The sequence below is a fragment of the Pteropus medius genome, unplaced genomic scaffold (assembly GCF_902729225.1).
Source record: "Pteropus medius unplaced genomic scaffold, Ma_sr-lr_union100, whole genome shotgun sequence".
Lineage (NCBI taxonomy): Eukaryota > Metazoa > Chordata > Mammalia > Chiroptera > Pteropodidae > Pteropus > Pteropus medius.
Window position 1 is genome coordinate 7203385 of NW_024352783.1, and position 23552 is coordinate 7226936.

Genomic DNA, 23552 nt, shown 5'->3' on the forward strand with positions numbered 1-23552 from the left:
AAAAGAAATTCAGGGATACTGGGCAGATAAAACAAACATGTCTACTGTAATTGAATAGCAAACTTCAGCATAAATAAATCTATCCAATCCCCTCCTCCCCATCTTCCCCAAAAATCACTTGTTTTCCAAAGATCAGTGACACACTGTTAGAAAGCCAAAACCTAAGGAAATGTTCACACACAGGACTTCAGTGGAGATTAAAAGATGACACGTGAAAATGCTTTGTAAGCATTAAATCATGTTGCAGAATTATGATGATGATAATTTTCTTCAATGTCATGCTCTGGTATTTTTATATATATATGTAATTTATTTATTTTTAAATTATTTATTATTTATTTATTCATTTGTTTATTTGTTTAGTTATTTATTTATATATAAAGCACATCCTCACTAGAGTGCCAATTCTTAATAATAACTTGTGTTACCTGTCCACTGTGGGTTGGCAGGGAGTCTTTGCTCATCAATAGCTACATTTCCAAGGTGATAAAGAGCAGCTACTATCTTAAATGTTACTTTTGGCATACCAAAACATGATTATTTTATGTATAGTCAACTCAATTCCCAGTCTTACGATTCATGCATCCCATGTTTTAGTGAGTTAAACCTACTGGGTTATCTAGGACTCTTAATTTGTGAAAACCCATTTCAGGCAAGCTTAAACAAAAAGAGCTTAGAGAGTTTAAGGGTTAGATATAGCTTCAGATATGACTGCATTCAAGTGCTCAAAAGATGTTATCAGATCATTCTCTAGTTATCTTAGCTCTTTTCCTTCAGATTGGCTCCATTCTCAGGCAGGAAGAATGACAGAGATGGTCATTGGCAGCTTTTGACAGCTGTTGATTCCAGAGAACAGAGTATTTGATTATCCATGGTGCCATTAAAAGTTTCAGGGTGGATTCTGATTGAATGATTTAGATCCCATACCCATCTCTGAACCAATCAATATGTCCAAAAGAATTGGGTACTCTGAAAAGAGTAGGAAAGAAGGGGAGAAGGGAAAGCATGCTGAGGGACAGAGGCTGTACTTAACTAAGATAGTACAGAATGAGGGTATTCTGCCTTCTATAGACTTGGAAAGCAGTAGAGTGAGAAAATAACTAGTGTGAACATGAATTACTCTGCTTATTTGTCCCTCTTCAGGAGTTGTAGTTTCCTTCAGATTTATGGTAACCTAAAAGGATTGAAGAACTTGGCTCTTTATTTTCAGGGATTTTATTTCAAAGGGCTTGGTGTGAATGTAGACATAAACATTGAAACAAAGATCCCGCAAGCCCTCCACAGAAAAGCTGCTGATGACCATCTCTGCCATTCTTCCTGCCTTAATTCCATCTCCTTTACATTTAGAACCATGTATGTGTAGTTACTCGGTTTGAGACCCCTTATGTCATCTGTAATAGACGTGATTGAAAATTGGAGAAGGAAACTCTTTGGGTTTGCCTGATGGTGGGGGAGCTTAACCACATCCACTCCCAGATATCCTATAGCAGTAAGAGTCCTAAGAAGAGATAAACATGTGAGAAAGAGGAGGTGTTGTATGATATTTTTTCCCCTGCAGTGAGACTACAGAAAGATATCCGAGATTTTCCCTATCGCTTAACTAGATTGTGAAGTTAGCTAACCACTGCAATGCCATCGTTTGCCTTGGCCTTCTCACTAGAATGCCAATTAGTAATGCTTGTTTGTGTGACCTATTCATTGTGGACTGGCAAGGAACTCATCACAGCCACTCAGGGACCCGAGCTGATGAAGCAGCCACCATCTCATTGCTTTCACCATGCTAGAAGAAAAGGAACAATCTAGAGGGTCTTGCACTGACATACAATTTTATTCACCGAAACAGGTCATATGCTCCCACCCATCCTTAAGTGGGGAAATGCCATCTTCTTTACTGCTCTCTACAAGAAAGGAAGCTCATTCTCCCACTTTCTATACATTATAGGATTAGTAGATGACACAACATCCTTGCCTTTTGAAACTCATCAATCTTCATATACAAACACCTTCTCTGAGGCTACTGCCTCTGACTCTACCACTTCTCTTCCTCTTTACCATTATCTACTGACTCCTTGTTCACTCCTCTATATTCTTTGAACTTTTTGGCCTCCTTTTTTGACATTCCTGTCAATATCATTCTGAGTGATGTCAGAGCCCATGTGGATGACACCTCTAATATCCTGACCTTACAATTATTTGAACTCAGTTGTTTTATTGAAGTATAATTGATATATACCATTATATTAGTTTCAGGTGTACAACATAATTTGTATGTGTTGTAAAATGATCATCACAATATGTCTACTTAACATCCATCACCATACATAGTTACAAAGTTTTTTTCTTGTGAGAACTCCTCAGTTTTAATGACCACTTCTTTTTACTCCAGCATCTTGCTCCCATGGTCATTCCCTGTCTACACCCAGAATTGTTAAGTAAGTACTTTTGAGCAACTACTCTGTGCCAGGTACTATATACTCGATGCTGGGGATAAAATGATAACTAATACACAGTCTCTGCTCTTCTTTTTTCCCCTCTTTAATTCCCACTCCCACTTTCACCCCTAACCTATAGATGTGGCTGCTTCCCCCTTAAGAACTGGATCTCTGAAGGCAGGGTGTCTCCCCCGACATGCTTGTGGCATGGACCCGGGGGCCCTGGTGCACCCAGGGTATGGTCTGTGGCTCCACCTGGGGCGCAAACCCAGGACATTCCGCATGTAAAGCACACGTGCTAACCACTACACTATGGAGCCACCTCAGTCCCTGCTCTTAGCTAAGAGATATTACTGAGTACAAGCAATTGCAGTATGGCATAAGTGCTTGAACTTATACTATAAGTTCAAGTAATGCATAAGACACTATAAAAACACACAAGAAGGAAAACGAACACAGCCTTTTGTGGTTAGAGTAGTTGGCATTTTAAAAATCCAGAAAGATGCCATTACACTTGGATACCAAGGAAAAGGAATTACACAGTGAAGAAATTAGGTGGGAGGGCATGATATTCTAGGCAGAAGGAGCAATGTGTGAGATGGAGGATGGTGTGTTTTAGGAACTATGTGTGGTTTAGCTCTTCGTGCCTAGAGCATAGAAAACAAGAATGGCAGCGGTGAAAATTTAAGATAAGCTCATTAATGGGCAGATCACGAAGGGCCTTGTGAGTTAATTTGGAGTTAATCCTGAAGGATATGAATATGGAAGGATATGGGAGGTTTTGAATTGTTATTTTTGGTGAGTGAGAGTAGCATGATCAAATTTTCATTTTTGAGCTATCGCCATGACTGCAATATCAAGAAGAGACTGGAAAAGGGTGAAATTGATGGCCAGGAGCAAGTTCGGAAGTTTACAGCAGTAATACAGAGAAAAGACAACGGTGCTCGATTAAGTTTTCTTTTTCTTGCCCTTCTGTATAGAGTTCTTTATATTCTTCCATTGCTTGTCTAGATTTCAAAGCTATAATTAAAAGCTCTTAAAGACACACACTCACACAATACACTATTTCATAGTGTATAATTAGTAGACATTTTTGTTTTTATTATCACATTCTTACCACAAAAGCAGTTTATAGTATCCAGTACAGAAAATGAGGCATTACATTTTGCTGTGTTTTCTTCAACCCAGGAGGTAAGATGTGTCAGCGTATACTTTTTTAAAAGTTAAAAATATAACTCATATAGTAAACATGTCAAAAAATTATTGAACTCATTAATGAGGGAACTATGAGGCTAGTAAGGCTGGTTCAAAGATATCAGAAACTTGTGCGTATATAGTCAGTGAAGGAAAGAATGCTGGGATAAGACTGCTAGATTAGACAATATTGTCTACAGGACAATAAAACCATGACCTTTGGAGCTATCTTTCCTACCAAATAGAAATTATTTGCAATTTATCAGGATTTTTTTGGTTCTTGTATTTTTACAAGTCAACAAATGACTTCACAGAGTCTGACCCTAATTGATAGTAAATAGTCAAAGTTTCACCTCCTCTTGTTAAGAGCAGACTAAAGCAAAGATATAACCAAATTCTAATGTTATAGTAATATAATATTTAGAATTAAATATTTCACAAATGATGAATAAACCCATCAAAATCAAGCCAACTTTTGTCAAAACATTAACATGTTTTACTGCTTCTTTTTAATATTTATAGCTATGATAAACACAAATAAAGTTCATTTTCCCTTGAAACTTTTAAGACTTATTGTATCCACTCCAGTTTTGTCTTCTACTCTCTGTTTTCACATTCTGGAACAACCAGACCTTGCACTTTAAGACAAAATTACTCTCAAAAAGACAAAAGAAACATCCCATTCTCTTACATACATGTTTGGGGGTCTCCAAGATGACTGCTAGGCTCAATTTTTGGCCAAAAAGACTCACAGAACTCAATATATTTTCACACTCATGGCTGTAATTTATTACAGTGAAAAGATACAAAGCAAAATTAGTAAAGAGAAAAAGCACACAGGGCAAACATTGGAGGAAAAAAGGCGCAAGTTTCCAAGAGTCCTTTCCTAGTATACTTTAGGAGTATAGAACATACTTAATTGAACATACTTAATTGTTGTGATAACATATGTGAAATGTTGTTTACCAAGGAAGCTCACTAGAATCTCAGTACCTAAAGTTTTTATAAGGTGCTGGTCACATAGGCACCTTCTCTAGAGTGTACTCAAACTGCAGATTTCCAGAAGGACAGCAAGTGTTTAGCATAAACCACATTGTTTGTATAAACAGGTTAGGCACAATGGCCACTCTTATCAGTTCTAGAAATGCTGAGAACCATCCGAAGTCAAAGTTTCTACATGCCAACCAAGGGCTAACCTTGTCAGGCCTTTCTTAAGATTCTAATCTCAGGCTTGCTATATTAAGTCTTTTCTGCAGTTTTGTTGCCACTATTTTTCCAATATAATCTTTCAAACATTCATATTAATCACAGCTTTTCTAACCAAAGTAATTAACTGGAACACATGTGATCGAAAACTCTGTTATACACAAGCAATTTAGCAGATGAGCAAAGCTCACAAACATAATATGATCTCAGCCACACATATCCCATTTACACTTTCTTAACATGGCAAAAGTGAACACATATACTTGTATATCTATAGATTTATATACATACATGTATTTCCTAGCTTTGTTCATTTAAAGAGGCTAGAAGCAAACACCCAAGTCACAATGAGCTCAGATCTTAATTTCTGATACCATTCTCCACTAAAAGGAACCAGTGTTCCTCAGAGAAATGGCTGATTCCAGATCTGAGGGAAGGCAGTTACAAGAAGACCCTGAAACATTTTGTTCCAGAAAATAAGGTAGTACTCAAAAAAATGATGAGAGTAGGTCACAAAGGCAAAGGAGCAAGCTTGAAGTAGCCCTCACTGACCAAATCTGGGACAATCGAGCACCAAAACAAGACAGTAATGAATTATTAAACCACTGAAAAAAATACTGCATGAATTCTCATGATAATAAGAAGTAAATATACAAGAGAAAATAGCCTTTGCTTACAGCAGGATGCCAGATGCAAACTAGTAAAAGTGAAGCTGGAAAATCATTTTGCAGCCATCACAATAAAGATTGGTTCAGGCAAAAATCATCAATGGATGATAAATCTAAGAGGGTACATTTTGATGAGGAACAGGATATTTGCATAGTATTAAAATATCTTCTCTATAGATTGCATGTTAAAATTGGCAATTGCAAGGAAAATAATATAATCATTTTAAATAATCATATAATAATATATGGGAAACACTTTGATTAAAAATGAATATAATGGCCAAGGGGTAAATGGCCATTATGTGCCCCAGGTGCGATACCATGAGAAAGATATTAGAGAGTGCATAACTGGAATCTAATCACGAGGAAACAGTCAACAAACCTCAAAATGAGAACTATAAAAACAAAAGAGCTGAATTTCTCAAAAATGTTAATGTCATAAAAGACAAAGAAAGACTGACTACCCATTCCAGATTAAAAGGGACTGAAGAAACATGACAGCTAAATACAATATATGATCCTTGATTGGATCCTACATAAAAGGGAAAATACTATAAAGGTCATTATTGGTTCAAGTTTTCAAAAGTAGAATACAAGAAGTAGAGTAGATAAAAGTATTACATCAATGTTAACTTTACTGAAGTTGATAACTATACCATGGTTATGTGAAATAATACCAATTATTGAAAATGCACACTGAGGTATTTAGAGGTAAAAAAGTATAACATGTGCAATTTACTCTCAAATTTTTCTGAAAAAAAAATGTGTATAGAGAGAGCAAATGATAAAACAGGATAAAATGTTAACAATAAGTGAATCTGACCAAAGGGAACATGGCTATCCTTTGTACTTCTAATACATCTTTTCTGTAAGTTTCAGGTTATTCTTAAATTAAAAAATGTAAGTAAACAGATACATTAATGTAATCCAAAGTCAGACACATTCTATAACATGAAAATAAGAGGCAAAAATATACATAATACAAATATGTTCGATCACTTTTTTATCTTATTTAAAAGCTAAATATCTAAAGATTATCCATTAATAAACTATTTTTTGAATGAGAGAAAATATTTTTACATTTAACTGAAAAATTCTCAAGAATTTATATCAAGAATTTATTTTTTAAAATTCCTCAGAATCATTTAGAAAGACTAACAGCACAGTAGGAAAAAATGTGTAAAAGTTTGCAGATGCTTAAAAACAATATATAAATTTTTAATAAACACATATAAAAAAGTGCTCATGCCTTTTAATAATTAAAAAATCAAAATAAATAAAGACGAACTACCACCACCAAATAACCAAAATAGCTAAAATGAGAAAGACTGACACAATCAAGTAATTCCCAGTATTGTGTAGAGAGAATACCTATGACTATCATGGTTTCTACTCTGGACATCCAGAAAGAAGAGAAGATATATACTAATTAGAACTCTCTTAAACAGGTGGTTGAATTGCATATTGGTCAAGCATCTTTGGAATACTTTTTAGTGACATGTATTAGATTTGAGCATATGCAGTCACTATGACTGCATATAAAAACCAAGCTATTTGATTTGTAAGTCCATACTTAACTAAAATATCTATGCATGTGCACCAAAAGAAATGAACAATAAAGGTCATAGCTACATTACTGCTAATAGCCCCAAATTGAAAGTAAACCAACTGTCCATCAACAGCAGTATTGATAAATGTGGTGTATTCGTACATAGAATACCACAGAGCAGCAAAAATGAATGAATTGTTCCATGAAACCACATGGATGAACATCAGAAATATAATGCCAATGGAAAAGAAGTCAGACACAGAATGATTCTTACTGGTTCTAAATACACAAATTTATAAAATAGGCAGTACTACTCTGTAGTGTTAAAAACTAAATGATAGTTAGCTTTGGCAAGATGAAATAAGTAATGGTCGGGGGCTATCAGGAGATGAGCTTCTGGGTTGCTAGTTTCATCTTATTTTATTGAACTGTGTTTTTGTTGCAAGGGCATATCCACTTTGTGATAAATTACTGAGAAGTAGAGTTGTGATTTCTGCGCTTTTTGGTATATATGTTATACCTCAATAAATGCATTTGAATACATTTTTGCTATTAGGACAAATAATATAAATTATAATAAGAATTTGCAATTTTAATATTATTTCCATTGCATGAAAAATAGTCACTCAAAGGACTCCAAACTTAAGTGTTTCAACTATAGAGCTTATCTGATTTAATGTCATTTTAGTGTAGAAAAGCACAATTATGTTAACAGCTGGATCCATAATTTTTTAGGCGAAAGTTGAGCTAGTTTTCCACACCTGTCAGTGAAATTGCTTTCACAGAAGTCTAATCCATGACAATTGATAGAGACATCAGAAAAGTCGTTTCTTCTTCATTATCTATGTAAAACATTAGATTTCTTAGAAGTTCCAAACTCTCATTTCAGGGTTTTCTTTTATTACTTTCTATTGTTACTGGTTCTGGGGAGTCCTGGAACTCCCAGTCCTTGGTTCTTGTCATCCAGCAACAATGAATTTAAGACAGATGCCACAGCAGTTTATAAGCAAGCTAGTTTTATTGAAAGCAAAAGTACATTCACAGACAGGTGAGTAGGCTGCCAAGAGCAGTCAACCTGTAAGGTAAAGTACACTCTCAGAAGGGAGAGTAGGCTGCCAAGAGAGGCCAGCCATGAAGCCGCCTGCTTCAGGCTCTTTTATTCTGCCTGCAAGGCTTTGGTCCTCCTCCATGGCCCATTCCTTATAAGCCTTGATTAACAGATAAGTTTCTTATATAACTTTTTTCTATCTGAGCATGCATATACCCATAATGCACTTTGTTTGTCCATAACAGGGATCAAAAGGGCAATGTAAATTTATTATGATTGTATAATGAAGCAGAGGTGAATTCTAGGTTACACCAGCTGTTCTTCTGAGCATACCTATGTTGGAGAATTTTCCTATCATTGCCTTGCTATCATGTCAGGTCCACAATCACATGAGCAAGAGCTAAGACCTCATAAAGACAGACCAAAACCTGTATCCATTCTTGATGCCTCTTACCTTGGTGACAGAGGTGTCCTGCAGAAGCCAGGACCCTTTGTCATAGAGCAAAACACACATCTGTAACTCAAGAAAGAAGAACTAAAGAAAAAATCCAGGAGACAGCAAAGCAACTGCACGTCCAGCTTCTGCTTCATGCCAGTGAGGTGAGTCAACAGATCAGTAATGACGTGCATATGTGTGTGCTCATGCTAAAAAATACAATTGGTTCATTGTATTATTAATTCTAGGTCTTAAAGTTAACTAAGTCCTTTGGAAATTATGTATCAACTAATTACAGAGCAACACAATTATTGTTGATAATAAAAAGTTTTTCACAAGTATAATTCAATGCATTAAACACATAATGTTAAATTTTCATAGTGTTAAGCATATGGAAGTAATATAATTTAGCTAAGTAAAACCAGAAGTTTAGATTAACTAAGCCCCCACATAAGAGTGGGGACTAGTTGCCAGGAAAACCAACCATGTGATCAAAGGGTTGAATTTTCAGTCCAACCACCTGACCTTGGGGGAGTGAGGAAGGGCTGGAAGTTGGATCAGTAACCGATGACCAATGATTTAATCAACCATGACTAGGAATGAAGAGTCCATTAAAAAAATAAAATAAAAAGAGAGGGTTTGCAGAGCTTCTAGGTTGGTGAACACATGCTGGAAATTTGGGGAAAGTGGTGTGCTTGGAGCAGACATGGAAGCTCCACACCCTTCCCCCATACCTTGCTCTATGCATTTCTTCCATCTAGCTATTCTTGAGTTATATATCCTTTTATAATAAAATGGTGATCTAGTAAGTAAAATGTTTCTCTGAGTTCTGTGAGCCTCTATAGAAAATTAATTGAACCCAAGGAGTGGGGAGAAGGATGTTGGAACCTCTGATCTCTAGCCAGTGGGTCAGAAGTACAGGTAACAACCTGTACTTGCAACTAGCAACTAGTGGGGTTAGTCTTATAGGACTGAGCCTTAATCTGTTGGATCTGATGCTATCTCTGGGTAGATGGTGTCAGAATTGAATTAAATTGTAAGACACCCAGCTGATGTCTGAGAATTGCTTGGATGTATGAGGGAAAAAACACACATTGGAACTGGTGATCAAAAACATACCAAGTCTTACAAAAAATAGAATGCATGTTTACAGTATATTCTGTACTGATAAAACTCAGGAAGAAACATCTGGCTCTTTTTAAACCAAAATTATTCTAATTTGTTCACAGGTCCATATTAATTATAAACCCTTAAATTCATATATAAAAATCCCTCTAACTAATGTTTCTATGAGAAGTTTTAGTTTTATTTTCCTAAAAAGGCTGCATTCAGAGTATTAGAAGTTTAGTCTCTTTCTTTAGAAATCCTAGAGTTTCTTTATATTAGACGCTTATAATTCTCTAAATTAATCAGAACTCCTTCACTTTAAGAGTCTTGACAACATAATTTATTAATTTCTTCCAACTTAGGAAAATATTTAAAATACAGTGAGGTAAAGGTAAATGAGACACATTTACCTTTACCTCACTGTATTTTAAATATTTAGACATAGATACAAAGATAGCTTGCAGCTCCATTTCACCAAGCTTACCCACAGGTCAAAAGTAAACAATACAGAAGCTTACCTGTGCAGGTTTATAGGACTATTCTCCTTTCTGGTGGATATGAGACATTTTCTGGAGTTATATGAAGTCACATACAAACAAACAAGATTTTCTGTCTTCTCTCACACATCATCTACCCCAAAAAGATCTGATCTGAAGAATTTTCTAAAGCAGAAAAAACCTAAGGGGCCAGAATGGGAAAACAAAAAATAATGCTATTAGCAATTCATTGTGGAAAAATCCCCTAGCAACACAACAAGGAGTGTTATCTGATGTAGAGTTCAATTTCTTACAAGATACCTCAAAATAGGGGGTTCTGGTCAAGATGGTGGAGAGGGTAAATGCTGTGCTTGACTCTTCCCATGACCACATTAAAACTGCAATTAAATTATAGGACGATCAACCTGGAGAACTATCTGAAGCCTAGCTAAACAAAATTTCTACAACTAAGGATATAAAGAAGCCATGTCAAGATTGGTAGAAAGGGCAGAGACGTGAAACAGGCTGACTTCACACACGTGTAGCAGTTGAGAATTGAGAGGGATATCTCAGCTACAGAGTGCCCCCCGCCCCCCGAGAAGTGAGCGGTCCCAGCCCTATACCAGGCTCCCCAACCCAGTGTTCCAGTGCCGGGAAGAGGAGTTCCCACAAAATCTGGCTGTAAAAATCACTGGGGAATCTGACCATGTCGGTGAAACAGAAGGGAGCTGGAAACCCAGACCTCCCCTTAAAGACACTGAGCACAGACTCACCTGTAGGCAATCACCTTGGATTCCGGCAGAGGGACAGCAGTTTGGAAGGTGCCAGAGACATACAGGGGAAGACTAGGTTGTGTGGCTTCAGGATGAGGACTGGAAGGACAGCCACCATTATCCCTGTGTTGAACCCCACCCCACATGGCCAAATCTGAATCTGCACTGGCTTGGTGAAATATACTCTCTCCACCCTGGTGACTCTCTGGGACCCCACCCTCACCCAACTCACACACTGCCAGAAGCATTTTTGGTGGTTGGTGGGGGCCAGTAGGTAGCTGGGGTTGGCCAACACTGAAGACTTACTTGGACAACTTTCAGGGATCTGCAGACCTCAGGTGTGCAGTGGCTGAGCCTTATGGGCAGCCTGGCAGGCAGCAGCAGGCCTTGGGATGCCCTGGGCCTTTTGCTGAGCTCTCCAGGCTTTGTACTGGTGGCAGCCAGCCTCGGTTCATAGCGTGGCCTCTTCCACGCACCTCTAGATCTAGTACAGGCAGTGAGCAACTGCAGATTGCTTTGTAGCTCCTACCAAGTAGCCCCAAGACAGTCACAGACAGTGGCTGAGCTTGCCCTGCACGGGAGCACCTCCCAAGAAACCCCAAAACCAACACACCCAGAGGTTGGCTTCAGACCACAACAGAGCACCACCCAATTAGCCCCACAAGCAGCACACCCAAAGTCTCAGCCGGCACCAGAGCCCACTGAGGTGAATCCCACTCAGTGGGGCTAACCCTTGGACATGGCCAGTCCTCACTGCCAGTCAGCCTGAGTGTCACTCGCACCCACTGATGTGCCAAACGCAATCAAAGCTCAATTACAAGAGGAGAACATACACAACCCACACAAGGGACATTCCTGGAACATCTGACTCAGGTGACCAAGGAGACTGCACCACTGGGTCCCATAGGACGCCTACTACATAAGGCCACCCTGTGAAGACTGGGAGACATAGCAGATCTACCTAATACATAGAAACAAACAGAGAGGCAGCCAAAATGAAGAAACAAAGAAATATGTTCCAAATGAAACAACAGGAGAAAATACCAGAAAAAGGACTAAATGAAAAACAGAGGCAAGCAATCTACCACATACAGAGTTCCAAAAACTGGTTATAAAGATGCTCAAGGAACTTAGTGAGAACTTTAACAAAGAGATAGTAAACGTAAGAAATGACATAAAAACTATTAAAAAAAAAAAAGAAACAGTCAAAAAATGAAGAATATAATAACTGAATGAGGAATACACTAGAAGGAATCAATAACAAAGCAGATGAAGCAGAAGATCAAATCAGTGTTGTGGAACACACGGTAGTGGAAAACAGTCAGAATAACAAAAAAGAAAAAAGAGTATAGTTTAAAGAACCTCTGATGAAAGAAATAGATATGCAAGTCTAGGAAGTGCAGAGTCCCAAACAAGATGAAGCCCACACCAAGACACATAATTAAAATGGCAAAGGTTAAAGACAGAGAGAATCTTAAAAGCAGCAAGAGAAAGGCAGTTAGTTACCTACAAAGGAGCTCTTATAAGATTATCAGCTGATTTCTCAACAGAAACTTTGCAGGCCAGAAGAGATTTTCATGAAATATTCAAAGTGATGAAAAGTAAGGATCTACAACCAAGATTACTCTACCCAGCAAGGCTATCATTTAAAATTGAAGGAAAGATAAAGAGCTTCCCAGGCAAGAAAAAGCTAAACAAGTTCATCATAAAACCAGCATTATGAGAAATGTTAAAGAGACTTTTTAAGAAAAATAAAAATATGAATAACAAAATGGGAATAATTACATGCCTATCGATAATCACTTTAAATGTAAATGAATTAAATGTTCCAATTAAAAGACATAGGGTGGTAGAATGGATAAGAAAACAAGACCCATATACATTTCCTGCATACAAAAGACCCACTTCAGATTAAAAGACACACATAGACTAAAAGTTAATGATGGAAAAAGATATTTCATATAAATGGAAACAAAATAAAGCCTGGGTAGTAATACTTATATCAGACAAAATAGACTTTAAAACAAAGGCTAGAACAAGAGACAAAGAGGTAACCAGCAATTCCACTTCTGGGTATTATTTCAAAGAAACCCAAAACACTAATTCAAAAAGACACATGCAGCATGTTCATTGCAGCATTATTTATAATAGTCAAAATATGAAAGCAACCTGTGTCCATTGATAGACTATTGGATAAAGAAAATGTGATATGTGCAATAGAATATTACTTAGCCATACCCCCCCCCAAAAAAAAAACCGAAATCTTACCATTTGCAACAACATGGATGGACCTAGAGGCTATTATGCTAAGTGAAATAAGTCAAACAGAAAAAGACAAATATCATATGACTTCACTCATGTGTGGAATCTAAAAAACAAAATGAATGAACAAAACAGAAACAAACTCATCAGTACAGAGAACATTTAGATGGTTGTCAGATGACTGGGGACTGAGTAAAAAAGGGGAAAGGATTGAGATGTGCAAAATGTCAGTTATAAAAATAGTCACGGGGATGTAAAATACAGCATAGGAAATATAGTCATAATGTAATAACTATGTATGGTCTCAGATGGGTACTAGATTTATCAAGGTGAGTGCTTTGTAAGATATATAAATGTCAAATCACTAATTTTGCATTCCTAAACATGGCAAAGTGAGAGCCATCCCCTGAACTCTCCCCTTGAAACAATAAGCTGACCATCTAAAACTCAACAAAAAACACCCAACCTGAAGAAAAAAAAAAACACCCAAACTCCACACCAGCATGTCTGAGCATGGGATCTGCACATAAGAGCTGCCACAGGTTAGAATGGCAGGAGTAGGGCGGTACTGGGAGAAAAAAAGAAGCTGCTTCTCACAGCCGGAGCTCCATGTAGGAGGAGGGAGGAGGAGAGAAGGTGAGTTGAGTTCCCTGAAAAGCCCTGCCTGGGAGAGCTATGAGCTCTACATGGCCAGCGGCAGTGCCCAGACCTCAAGGCAGAAAGCAGAGAACTAAGGACATTAGAGAAGCAGGGACGGCAGAGAAGCAACAGTTGATTTTTACCAGCCATGGTTGCAAAACGCAAGGCTGAGCCTCAGCCCCTATCCCCCAACCCAGACGGTCCCTCCCCCCATGTCTTCCAAGAACTATCACCACAGAACGCCAGGGAAATCTGAGCAAATGCTGCCAAAACTGTCACTAATACTAATAGGGACTGAGACTGAGAGTAGTGAGAGTGATTGAATTTAAGAAAAAAAAAGGCATTAATAAGACTTTATATAAAGCAGAGATAGAAAAGGCTTAGACACCACCTACTGCAAACCAAAAGAAAAACGCCTTCTTTGCAACAGGCTAAGGAGAAACCTCTATATAATAAATCTTTCTGGAAAAAAAAGCGTAATACACCTCCATTAATGCCTGGGCAGAGAAATAGTCCATTAAACACCATGAAAAACCAAGGTGACAAGGCAGCTCAGAAAGAAAAAGAAAAATCTCCAGAAAATAAGCTTAACAACATAGAAATATGAGACTTAAATGACAGACAATTCAGGATGATACTTCTGAAAAAGCTCAATGAGATCCAAAACAACTCATATCAACAATTTCAAAAACTGAAAAAACTAGATGAGTAGAATGATTTTTTAGCCAGGAGATTGAAAGCATCAAAGGGAACCAAATAGAACATCTGGAGATGAAGAACACACTGCAAGAGATGAAAAATGAAAAAGCGAGCTTGGGAAATAAAGTCAGCCAAATAGAGGAAAGGATCAGTGATATTGAAGACAGAATTCTAGAAATAAATCAGAAAGAAGAGAGACACAAAAGAATGAAAAATAATGAAAGAGAAATTCAAGAATTAGCTGATACCATAAGGAGAGGAAAGATAAGAATAATGGGCATTCTCGAAGGAGAAAAAAAGGAGCAGGGATTAGAAAGCATTTTCAGACAAATAGTTAACGAGAATTTCCCAAATCTAAAGAATGAGCTAGAGCTTGGAATTCGAGAAGTCAACAGAACAATCAATTATCTCAACCCAAAAAGGCCTTCACCAAGACACATTGTAGTAAAATTATCAAAAATCAATGACAAAGAAAGATTTCTCAGGACAGCCAGGGAAAAGAAGACAGTAACCTATAAAAGAAAACCTATTCGATTATCATCAGACTTCTCAGCACAAACTTTACAATCCAGAAAGGAGTGGAATCAAATATTCAAACTATTAAATGAAAGGAACTACCAGCCAAGAATAATATATCCAGCAAAGCTCTCCTTTAGATATGAAGGAGAAATAAAGACCTTTCCAGATATACAAAAATTGCAAGAATTCTCCAATACATGGCCAACATTAAAGGAACTACTGAAAGGGGGATAGCTCACCTAAAACAAATGACCAAAAAAACAAAACAAAACAAAACAAAAACACATAATTAGGAGTAAGGTGAATAGCAGGCAGATAGAAGCAAAGGAGTGCAATCCTTACTAAGGACAGAACATTATAGGCTTAAACAATAAGATATTTACTATTGCAAGATAGTAATAAATTTCAGCATACATAGGAACAAATTAAGATAACAGTGACTGAAAAGATGGGGATTCAAAGATTCAAATCTGCAAAGGGGAATGGAGATAAGGCATATGCAGAAGAAAAAGGACAACTGTTATATATATATCTATTCTTTACATACTCATAATGGTAACCACATGCCAAAGATTCAGAATCATTGTGTATAACATAAAGCAAGAAGACCAGAGGCAAAACCCACTAAAGCCAACCAAAATAAAGAAAACAGAAACACGAGGACAAATAAGCAATGGAAACACTGTGCTACCAGAAAGCAAAAGATAAAATGGCTATAAGAAGACCTCATATTTCAATAATCACCTTAAATGTCAATGGACTAAACTCACCAATAAAAAGACACAGAGTTGCAGAATGGATCAAAAAACAAAACCCAACCATATGCTGCCTCCAGTAGACACATCTCAGCTCCAAAGACAAATATAGTCAGAGTGAAAGAGTGAAAAATGATATTTCAAGCAAATGGCATTCAGAGAAAAGTGGAAGTAGCGGTACTAATATCAGATGAAATAGACTTCAAAATGAAAAAGATAAAGAAAGATACTGAGGGACACTTCATAATGATAAAGGGAATCATGTACCAAAAAGACATAACATTTATTAATATCTATGCTCCCAATCAGGGAGCCCTGAAATATGTACAGTGATTACTAACAGCACTAAACAGAGAAACATACCAAACACTATCATAGTATGGCACCTAAATATCCCACTGTCGAATATGGACAGATCATCCAAACAGAAAATCAAGAAGGAAATAACATCCTTCAATGACACATTACACCAACTAGACCTAACTGACATTTACAGAGCCTACCATCCCAAAACAGCTGCTTATGCATTCTTCTCTAGTGCACATAGAACAGTCTTAAAGATTGACCACATACTGGGACACAGAGATAGCCTCAACAAATATAAAAGGGTTGAAATCATACTAACCATATTCTCTGATTATAATGCTTTGAAACTAGAGATCAACTGCAAAAAGAAAGCAAGAACAACAACAAATAATACATGGAGATTAAACAACATGCTACTGAAGAATAACCTGGTCAGAAAAGAAATGAAAAGAGATATCAAGAAACACATAGAAACAAATGATAATGATAGTACAACATATCGAAATTTTGGGGACATGGCAAAAGCAGTCATAAGAGGAAAGTTCATATCATTACAGGACTATCTCCAAAAACAAAAATGAGCCCAAATAAACAACCTAACACTACATCTTAAAAAACTAGAAAAGGAAGAACAAATAAGGCCTTAAGTCATCAGAAAGAAATAATCAAAATTAAAGTAGAAATAAATGAAATTGAAAGCAAAAAAAAAGATAGAAAAAATAAATGCAACAAAGAGCTGGTTCTTTGTGAAGGTCAATAACTTGACAAATCCCTAGCTAGACTCACTAAAGAAAAAAGAGAAAGGACACAAATAAACAAAATCATGAATGAAAGTGGAGAAATAAGACTGACATCGCAGAAATACAAAGGATCATACAAGAATACTATGAAAAAGCATATAACACCATATTTAATAACCTAGAAGAAATGGACCAGTACTTAGAAAAATACAACCTTCCTAGACTGAATCAAGAACTGGAATATCTAAATAGACAGATCAGCAGTATGGAAATGAAAACAATCATAAAAAACCTACCAAAAAGTAAAAGTCCAGGGCCAGATGGCTTCACCAGTGAATTCTACCAAATATTCAAAGAAGATTTAACACCTATTCTCCCCAAACGCTTCCAAAAAATTGAAGAGGAAGCAATACTTCCTAACTCATTTTATAAAACCAATATACCCTGATACCAAAACTTAGTAAAGATAACAAAAAAAAGAAAACAGAGCAATATCTCTCATGAACACAGATGCAAAAATTCTAAATAAGATACTAGTGAACCAAATACAGCAACATATTAAAAAGATTATACACCACGATCAAGTGGGCTTCATCTCAGAGGCACAGGGATGGTTCGACATACACAAATCGATTAATATGATACACCACATACACAGATTAAAAAATAAGTTATACGATCATAACAATAGATGCAGAAAAAGCCTTCCACAAGATATAGCATCCATTTATGATCAAAACACATAACAAAATCAGTATAGAAGGAAAACATAATAAAGGTCATATACGACATACCCTCAGACAACATTATACTTAATGGCGAAAAACTAAAAACCTTCCCTCTAAGACCAGGAACAAAGCAAGGCTGTCCACTATCGCCATTCTTATTCAATATAACATTGGAAGTCCTAGCAAGTGCATTCAGACAAGAGAAAGATATAAAAGGCATCCAAATAGGAAATGAAGAAGTCAAACTGTCACTATTTGCGGATGACATGATTCTCTATATAGAAAACACTAAAGACTCCAGAAGAACACTACTAGAAACAATAAGCAAATATAGTAAATTTCTGAATACAAAATCAATGTTCAAAAATCCATAGTGTTCCTATACTATAATAATGAAGCGTCAGAAAAAGAAATGAAAAAAATAATTCCAATTGCAATTGCAACAAAAGGAATAAAATTCCTAGGATAAATTTAACGATACATGTGAAGGACCTATATAATGAAAACTACAAGACCCTATTAAAAGAAATAGAAGAAGATACAAAGAAAGGGAAAGATATTCCATGTTTTTGGATTGAAAGAATCAACATAGTTAAAATGACCATTTACCTAAAGCATTATACAGATTTAACGCAATCTCCATCAAAGTCTGATCAGCATTTTTAATGAAATGGAACAAAAAATCATCAGATTTGTATGAAAGCTCAAAAGACCCCGAATTGCCAAAGCCACCCTGAGAAAAAAGAATCACTTTGCTTCACTTCAAATTATACTACAAAGCAACAGTAATCAAAACGGCATGGTATTGGCAGGAAAATAGACACACGAACCAGTGGAACAGAATCGAGAGTCCAGAAGTAAACCCATATTTATATGGGAAAAGAATTTTCGACAAAAAAGCCAAAAACATACAGTGGAGAAAGGAAAGCCTCTTCAATAAATGGTGTGGGAAAACTGGAAAGCCACCTGCAAAAGAATGAAATAAACTTTTGTCTATCACCACACACCAAAATTAGCTCAAAATGGAATAAGGACCTGAATATAAGACCTGAAACAATAAAATGCAAAGAAGAAACCATAGGAACTAAACTCAAGGACCTTGGACTAAACAGGATTTTTATTAATTTGATCTCAAAGCAAGAGAAGTAAAAGCTAAAATAAATGAATAGGACAACATCAAACTAAAAAGCTTCTGCTCAGCAAAAGAAATCATCAACAAGGTAAAGAGACAACCATCTGAATAGGAAAATATATTTGCAAGCAACACCTCTGATAAAGGCCTAATATCCAAAATATACAAAGAACTCATATGACTCAATAACAACAAAATAAAACAAACGATCCAGTCAACAAATGGGCAGATGACCTGAACAGACACTTCTCCCTAGAGGACATACAAATGGCCGATAAATATTTGAAAAGATACTCAACATCGCTAGCTATTAGGGAAATGCAAATCAAAACCACAATGAGATACCATCTCACACCTGTTAGAATAGCTATAATCAACAGGACAAGTAATAACAAATGTTGGAGAGGATGCGGAGGAATAGGAACCTTCACACACTGCTGGTGGGACTGTAAATTGGTACAGCCACTATGGAAAACAGCATGGAGTTTCCTCAAAAAACTAGGAATTGATCTACCATATGATTCAGCAATCCCTCTACTGGGTATTTACCCTAAAGACTTGAAAACCCATATCCGAAAAGATATTTGCACACCGATGTTCATAGCAGCACTATTCACAGTAGCCAGGATATGGAAGCAACCAAAGTGTCATATGATAGATGACTGGCTAAAAAAACTGTGGTACATATATACAATGAAATATTACTCAGCCATAAGAAGAGATGAAATACTGCCATTTGCAACAACATGGATGGACCTCAAGGTAATCATGCTAAGCAAAATAAGCCAGACAGAAAAAGTTGAAAATCACATGATATCACTTATATGTGAGAAGCAACAAATGAGCAGGACAAACAAACAGAGACTCATGGGCATGGAATATAGACTAGTGGTTACCAGAGGACTATAGACTAGTGGTTACTATTGGGGTGGAGGAAGAGGGGGAGGTAGACGAGGTAAAGGGGTTCAAATATAGGGTTTGGGGGAGGGTGAAGTGAGTAAAGGGGATCAAATATATGGTAGCTGAGGAAACTGGACTTTAGGTGGTAAACACACAATAGAATATACAGATGTCTAATGATAATGTACATTTGAAGATTATATAATTGTATTATATCATTTTACCAATGTTACCCCAGTAAACTTAATTAAAAATAAAGAAAGAAAGAAAGAAAGAAAGAAAGAAAGAAAGAAAGAAAGAAAGAAAGAAAGAAAGAAAGAAAGAAAGAAAGAAGTAAAAAGAAAGATCAATGAAAACATGGATACTGTATTTCACTTACGTGGTGTTTATAATTGTACTTAAATAAGAAAAAGATTCATTTGAAATCATCCTCACTATTGCGTCTTCTCATGTCTTTGAATCACATTAAGTCAGTAACTGAACAGCATGGTAATGCCAGCACATACAATATATATTTTTTAAATTATATCTAAAGGCAACAGCAGTTTACATTAGGCCAAGAACTCATTTAACTTAAAATGATCTCATTCTAATTTTCTACAAAAATATGAAATTTTGAGAGATTTTTTATTATGTTCAAGTGTCTTCTTAAAGGGCAACAATGCCTAAGTTTTTAAAAATCTACAAATAGAAATATAAAAAACAATTTTTAAGTTCCAATTTCAGTTAAAGTAGAGAAAGATCTTTCTAAAATACATTTCTCTCACTACCTCGCTCTTGGAATCATAGAGCTATACAAAAGACTTGGAAGTATTTGGGCAGCACAAAAGAAGTAGGACATAGTATACATGTCATTGACTGAAGTAAAGAAATACTCCTGAAGATAAGTGTTTGAGGTCTGCCAGGTCACTTTTTCTAGTGAGTTGTGCTAGAACATGAAAGCAAAGAACAATTTCTATAAGATTATTTTTAAAATGTTTGTAACAATCATGTGGAAACAATTTTAAGGCTATAAAGTCTTAAATATCTAAAACTTTTTAAAATACGCCTTTGACATGAAAAATATTGGCATTATTATCATAGAATTATCCATTTTAAATGGTCAAAAGTTCTATTTTGGTAGAACATGAAGATGAAGACCAGATTGCTTTTCTGTAGCTCTGATTATGTGAAATATTATTCCATAAGAATATACTGGGGTTGTGATGACACCAGTACCTGACAAATGTGATGAAATATTTTGAAAATGGAATCTGATAATTCACTATTTACTGTTTGAACACCTAATCTTGAGCTAATGCAGAAATTTGGTATTCCTACGGAACTGAGTTGGAGAAAGCTTTGACTTTTGAGTGCAACTAATTTGCACTGCACAAAAAGTATATATTTCTACAGAATCCAGAAAAGAATGCATCCCCATGCTCTAACACATTCCACTGCGAAAGGCTAGTATCCATCCCAGGAAACCAGCTCATCATCTCTGCAGTAAGCATGCAGGGTTTTCTTGGTTATAGATATTTTGAGCTAGCTCGAAGGAAGTGTTCTTCCGATCCTTCTGAGCCCAACAAATCTCTTAAAATACTGTCTTAGCATCCATACATCTTCAGATAAAGACCCATCTGTCGCCACTGCAACCAGAAGGCACTTGGTTGACTTATACATTGCATACTGGGTATTTTGGAGTTTTTACTAGATCATCTATTTTAACCCATGCCGCTTCTTATTTTTTCACTTTTAGCTTCTCTTCCAGTTTTGCTGCTTTTAATTATTGAGTGTTATCATCAAATAGTTTTTGGTTCATCTCCAGGAAGAATTTTAGCATGATTTATATCAAGCAATGTATATTCTTGTTCCAATGTATCTTTACAGTACAAGGGCAGAAACATGGTGGAAAGAATTTTTGCTGCACTCGTAATCTCGGTTGACCGTCTTTCAGTACTTGAAAAATGTTGTCCTTCTGGCCTCCATGGTTTCTGATGAGAAATCTGCTGTCATTTGATTGTTCTTCTGTTACTTTTATGGTATCCTTTCTTTCTGCTTCCAGAATTATTATTTGTCTTTAGTTCTCAGGAGTTTATTATGTCTTAATCTGGATTTCTTTGTGTTTATCCTGCTTGGCATTTTCTTCACTTCTTGAATTTGCAGATTTATGTAATTTGCCAAATTTGGAGACACTTTGAGAATTATGTTACTTTGGATTTTTTTTAAATCTTATGTTTTAGCAAGCCTTCTCTGATACCACTCTGGTGAGAGAAGGAAGGTCACCACCACTTGGTTTTTGTTTGGTGGTGATGCAGTCCAAGTTATTCAGCCTTTATTAACAGCTCTGGGGAGAACAATTTCTTGTTACAGCTGGGCAAGAGTAGAACTTCAGGCTCCCCACCACCATTGACAACACTTTGTCAGGAAGGGAGAGGCATTCTATTACTGTTTCCATGGGGCTGCCACTAACATTGTGTATGGGGAGGTTTAATATTACCAGGTGCAATTAAAAGTCCCAGCTCCCCACACAGCCTTCTCTGATGCCACCTCTGCAGGGACAGAGGGGCATTATAATGAGGTAAGTGTAGAAGTCTAAGCTCCATACTCAGCCTTTGCTGATGGGGATGAGGTGGGACCAGTTTTGTCTGTAGTGTTTGCCTGTAATAGAGTGGTTATTTTTATTAAAGTTTTCTGTTGTGCTAGTCTGCCTCTTTGGCTGAAGAGAGCAGGCTTTTCTTGGAGCTTTTCAAAAATCTACACCGATTGACATTTCGGGTGGCCAGTTTCTCCATTTACCTAGGGTAAATAAGGAAAAAATAAAACAGGCAACTCTATATCTTTCCTCAGGTTGCAAGGTCTCTACTGAACTGACTTCTGTCCAACTTTCAGTCTTCTTATACTTGTTTTATGCGTAATATTGAGCAGTTTTAGCTGTACTTAGTAGCGGGTATAGGAAAAATGTGTTTACTTTTATCTTATCGATACCCACTACCATTTATTAAAATATTTTGATGGGTATAAATTTCTAGGCTGATGGGGTTTTTTTCTTTCAGTACTTTAAAAGTGTTGTCCCATTGCCTTCTGGCTTACTTTTTTTTTCTATGAGAAGCAATTTTCTTTGTTCCCCAATACATAAATTATCCTCGTTCCTCTGTTTTTAATTTTTTCCTTTATTATTGGTTTGTAGTAGTTCGATTATGATGTGCCTTGGTGTGGTTTTCTCCATGTCTTTTCTTTGCATTTCATTGAGTTTCTTGGATCTGTGGGTTTATAATTTTCATCAAATTTTGTAAATATTTAGCCATTAGTTCAAGTATCTTTCTACTTCCTCACTCTCTCCTTTCCTTCTAGAAAGCTACTTATATATAGTTAGGCTATTTTGTATTGTTCCGTAACTCACTGGTAGTCTGTTTATTCTCCATGTTTTTTCTCCCTGTTTCACTTTGGGCAGTTTCTATTTGTATGTCTTTGATGTCACTACCCTTTTCTTTTGCAGTGACTCATCTGCTCTTAATCCGATCCAGTATATTTTTCATTTCAGATAACATATATTATGTTATCTCCAGGAGTTTTATTTCCGACTTGCATTTCCCCCTGATAGTTCTAAGGTCACTGGGTTATGTCATACTTTCGCCAAAGTTATCTATTGACTCTTTGACATCTCAAGAGCCTAGTTTTACACAGTGTTCCGTTTCACTGAGCTTTATATTTCCCTGCAGATCCCCATCTGAAGGGGACTGACCCTGTGTGGGCCTCATACACAAAGCAGCAGAGAATCCAAGGCACACAGAGTAGGAAGGGTTAGAGAGGGAACAGTCTCATGGTTGAGGGAAGCTGCCCTAGAGCCTTTGGGCATTAAAGACATGGAAATGAAGCAAAGGAAAACATGCTTTAAAAAATGATAATTATGTAATTGTTAAATATATAAACATTGCATATTAACAATATTATTATTTGTATAATAAAATGTGGGAAAATATCCCAAAAAGCTCCAAAACCCA